This window comes from Micropterus dolomieu, linkage group LG06 (assembly GCF_021292245.1).
Source record: "Micropterus dolomieu isolate WLL.071019.BEF.003 ecotype Adirondacks linkage group LG06, ASM2129224v1, whole genome shotgun sequence".
In the NCBI taxonomy this organism is placed as follows: domain Eukaryota; kingdom Metazoa; phylum Chordata; class Actinopteri; order Centrarchiformes; family Centrarchidae; genus Micropterus; species Micropterus dolomieu.
This window is the reverse complement of record NC_060155.1, coordinates 28,646,853-28,652,178: the sequence shown is the minus strand read 5'-3', so window position 1 is coordinate 28,652,178 and position 5,326 is coordinate 28,646,853.

The following is a 5,326-nucleotide window of genomic DNA, read 5'->3' as shown; positions in this document are numbered from 1 at the left end:
ATCTATGAGATATTCTGGTTTTGAACTGCCCGTGGGAGGAATGTACATGTAAAAATCTGTACATTCTTGATTAAAAGTCATGTGAAATCTCTTTTATCTTTCGTCTCCTCAATTCGGGTGTGTTTCCAAAACGTCTCTGGTGAATCTCGCGGACTCGACTCGCAAGCATCGGTATGCACAGATTTGATTGGCTGAGCAGCGTCACATGAGACGATTGGAGCACATGCGATTGGTCTGTGAGTTTCCTGGTCCTCTAAACCAGTACAGTAAATGCTAGAAAAGCTGCGCGGGTTAAAATAGAAACGCTCCGTCACGAGGTAGTAAGTCTCAATAATAAATGTGCTGTAGGTCGGCGGCAGCAGGTGACTCGCAACCACAGATCCAGACTCCACAGCTCCAGAGCCAGAAACACCTGCAGGAAGTGATAGGAGGAGAGAGGAGAGGGACAACAAAGCACAAGACTACCGGAAAGGGGAGAAGTTGTGTTAGTAACATGCAATAATGGGATGAGGTTGCATACAGAGGGAGAGAAAGTAGAGGAGAGAGGAGCTCAGTGCATCATAGGAAATCCCCGGCAAACCCCTGGCAGTCTAGGCCTATAGCAGCATAACTAAGGGATGGTTCAGGACTCACCTGAGCCAGCCCTAACTATAAGCTTTATCAAAGAGGAAAGTCTTAAGCCTACTCTTAAATGTGATGGTGTCTGCCTCCTGAACCCAAACTGGAACCTGGTTCCACAGGAGAGGAGCTTGATAGCTGAATGCTCTGGCTCCTATTCTAGTTTGGAGACTCTAGGAACCACAAGTAACCCTGCATTCTGGGAGCGCAGTGCTCTGGTGGGGTAGTAAGGTACTATGAGCTCTTTAAGATAAGATGGTGCCTGACCATTAAGAGCTTTGTAGGTAAGAAGAATGATTTTAAATTCTATTCTGGATTTTACTGGAAGCCAATGCAGAGAAGCTAAAACAGGAGAAATGTGATCTCTTTTCCTGGTTCCTGTCAGAACACGTGCTGCAGCATTCTGGATCAGCTGAAGAGTCTTAATGGACTTTTTCGAGCAGCCTGATAATAAGGAATTGCAGTAATCCATCCTAGAAGTAACAAATGCATGGACTAGTTTTTCTCCATCATTTTTAGACAGGATATTCCTGATTTTCGCAATATTACGTAGGTGAAAAAAGGCGGTCCTTGAAATTTGTCCTTATTGGAGTTAAACTACATGTCCTGATCAAAGATAACTCCAAGATTCCTCACAGTGGTGCTGGAGGCCAGGGCGATGCCATCAAGGGAAACTATATCTTTAGATAATGCGTCACGGAGGTGCTTAGGCCCCAGAACAATAACTTCAGTTTTATCTGAGTTTAACATTAGAAAATTACAGGTCATCCAGGTTTTAACATCCTGAAGGCACATTTGAAGTTTAGCTAACTGATGAGTTTCATCTGGCTTGATCGATAGATATAACTGAGTATCATCTGCATAACAATGAAAGTTTATGGAATATTTCCTGATAATATTGCCTAAAGGAAGCATATATAAAGTGAAGAGGATTGGTCCGAGGACAGATCCTTGAGGAACTCCATGACTAACTTTGGCGCGCATGGAGGACTCATCGTTAACATGTACAAACTGAAATCGATCTGATAAATAGGACTTAAACCAGCTTAGAGCGGTTCCTTTAATGCCAATGACATGTTCCAGTCTCTGCAATAGGATCTGATGGTCAATGGTATCAAATGCAGCACTAAGATCTAATAAAACCAGTACAGAGACAAGTCCTTTGTCTGATGCAATAAGGAGGTCGTTAGTAATTTTCACCAGTGCTGTCTCTGTGCTATGATGAGCTCTAAATCCTGACTGAAAATCCTCAAATAAACTATTGCTCTGTAGAAAGTCACACAGCTATTTAGCAACTGCTTTCTTCAGGACCTTAGAGAGAAATGGAAGGTTAGATATAGGTCTATAGTTGGCTAAAACATCCGGATCAAGTTTGGGCTTTTTCAGAAGAGGTTTAATTACAGCTACTTTAAAGTACTGCGGTACATAGCCTGTTGATAAAGATAGATTGATCATATCTAGTAGAGAAGTGCTGACTAAGGGTAAAACGTCTTCTTCAGGTCTTGGTGAATTTTGTTTCTAATAGTTATAATTTTATCATTAAAGAAGCTCAAGAAGTCGTAACTACTGAGAGCTATGGGAATACTTGGCTCAATAGAGCTGTGACTCTCTGTCAGCCTGGCTACAGTGCTCAAAAGAAACCTGGGGTTGTTCCTATTTTCCTCTATTAATGACGAGTAGTATGCTGCTCTGGCATTACGGAGGGCCTTCCTATAAGTTTTAAGACTATCTTGCCAAATTAAATGAGAATTTTCCAGTTTGGTGGATCGCCAATTCCTCTCAAGTTTCCGCGATATTTGCTTTAATTTGTGAGTTTCAGTGTTATACCATGGAGCTAACCGTCTTTGTTTTAGTATTTTCTTTTTTAGAGGGGCTACAGAGTCGAGTGTCATTCGCAGCGAGCCTGCAGCACTATCAACAAGATGATCGATTTGGGAGGGACTGAAATAAGCATAGGAGTCCTCCGTTACTTTGTGACTAGATAATGAATTTAGAGCGGATGGAATCGCATCCTTAAATTTAGCTAAAGCACTATCAGACAGACATCTTGTATAGAAACTTTTGCCTAATGGCGTGTAGTTTTGGATAAAAGTGTCAGATAAATGTAATTAGGACACCTGTGATGAGTCTGAATGACTATCGGCCAGGGGCCCTCACATCTGTCCTGATGAAAACCTTTGAGCAGTTGGTGTTGGACATTATTAAAGATCAAATTCCTGTGTCTGTGGACCCACTACAATTTGCATATAGGAAAAACAGAAGTGTCGAGGACGCCATTTCTTTTGCTTTGAACTCTGTCTACAAGCATCTAGATGTACATAAATCATATGCTAGAATGCTATTTATAGACTACAGTTCGACTTTTAATTCAATGGTCCCAACAAAGCTCTCTCACAAATTGAAATGTCTTGGACTCGATAATGCCATTTGTAAATGGATTTTTGATTTTCTCACTTGTCGACCACAAAGGGTGAAAATCAATGGTTGTATTTCAGATGAGTTGTATGTTAGCACTGGTTCACCACAGGGGTGTTGTCAGGGTTTGGTATGGGTGAAGCAGGTAGTAGGTTGGAGGACCCAAATGCAGGACACGAAAGCCAGCAGGAACAGTTCACAAGGGTTTTAATAAGCAAACAAAAGACGAGCACACTTACAAACAGAGTGGCTGATTGACTGAGTCCAAAAGCAAAGGCTGTCCAACAGAAATCCAAAAGGGTGAAAACCAGAATCCAAAAATGAGTAGGGTAACAGGGAGACAAGGCGAGTAAGGCTGAGGACACGAGAACAAACTGCAACACTGGGTGACAATAAACAATGACCCGACAAAGACAAGACAGAAACACAAGGTATATATACACACGGACTAATGAGCAGGGCGGGAGCAGCACAGGTGAAAGACATGAGGCTAACGAGGCACAGGTAGGGAGAGAGAGAGAGAGTGTAGGGGAAAACAGAGACAGACATGCAGAGTGTGACGGGTGTATCTTGAGCCCCCTATTGATCACATTGTATACTCATGACCTTGAAGCATCCAATGCTAATAATGTGATAATCAAATATGCCGATGATACAACTATAATTGGGCTGATTAGTTCAAATGATGAATCTCATTATAGCGAGGAGGTGGAGAATGTTGTTCAATGGAGCAAGGAAAATAACTTGCTTTTGAACACTTCAAAAACATGTGAACTTGTTATTGATTTTTGTCACAATAGGAATCATGTGCCTATTACTATCCATAATTCCAATGTGCAGATTACTGAGAAATGTGGTGTGACTCTTTCGCATGATTTGAATTGGAGCTCTAATACGACTAAAATTGCTAAGAAAGCGAGACAGCGCCTCTTCTTTTTAAGTAGGCTTTGAGAGTTCACTCAAAAAACTAAGATTCTTTTGAATTTTTATTATTGTGTAATTGAGAGTGTCCTAACTAGTTGTATTACTGTATGGTTTGGTAATCTCACCTTGAAAGAGAAGAAGTCTTTGAACAAAGTGGTTCGCTCAGCCAGCAGGATCATTGGCTGTACTTTGCCGCTCCTGGAAGTTACATATAAAGCTAGACTTTTGAATTGAGCTTTAAAACTTGCTAATGATGCTTTAGGCCATCCTGCAGGGGCCTTCTTTGAGATGCTTCCCTCAGGGAGAAGGTATCGCTCTTTCAAATGTTCTACCGATCGCCATTTCAACAGTTTTTTTCCCCAAGCTGTGATCACTTTAAATTAGGCACTTTATTTCTTATGGATGGATTTTATTGAATAGTGTTTTATTACTGAGTTTTATGTGGCAATTGCTTGTCTGTTTTATGTTGTGTCTTTTATGTTTTTTATGTGGTGACATTGCACTTTGAGCTTGCATATTTTTTTCCAATGTGGTTTTATACTGCAAATGGCTAATAAAGTGAATCTGAATCTTATTTGGTTTCATACAGACTATAATGACAATGATGGATATTGGAATGTTGTGATGAGTACTGCTGGAGCTCAATACAGTTAAAGGAAGAAATTACATCTCCTCGTCTTCATTCCTGTGTCCTGACCGATACACCATCCTGTTTATTGGCTGAAAACCTTGATGAACTAGCCCTACTTAGTTACCTCACTAACAGTGAGGAACCACACATCCTACTCAACATGTCATGCAAAATCATAGAGACAGTTAACCGACAGACAGGATGCCAGCGGCAGACGTAACAGTAAGTTTTCATACCATACATAGAAAGCTCAGCCTGCATAACCATGTTTTTATTCACTGCACACACACAGTCTCTACATGCAGTTTGTGTAACTCCCATTATCATTTCAGGATCTCCGTATTAAAGTTTAACAGTCAAATTTAACCTCCATCTTCTTGGAGAATTTATTTAAATACATTGTACATATGGTCAACTCTGTTATAATTTATTTACTGCTTGGTGTAAAACTCTAGCCAGAGAGCTGTTGGACTATATGAGACAATGAAGATCATCAGACATGCTGGATAATTTAAAGTCGATGGCAGCTGTGTAAAGACTGAAAGGTCCTAGAAAAGAAGTGAGCTGCAGAGGGCCAAAGTGGACATATCAGAGGACAAAAGACAACACTTGAGGCAGCATTTATACATTTCAGATTATTTAAATTTATTATTATTTCATATTTTCTCCATCATTCAGTTGGAGCCGGCTAATTACTACAGGACAATTAAATGTAAATCACTACACATCAACATAATC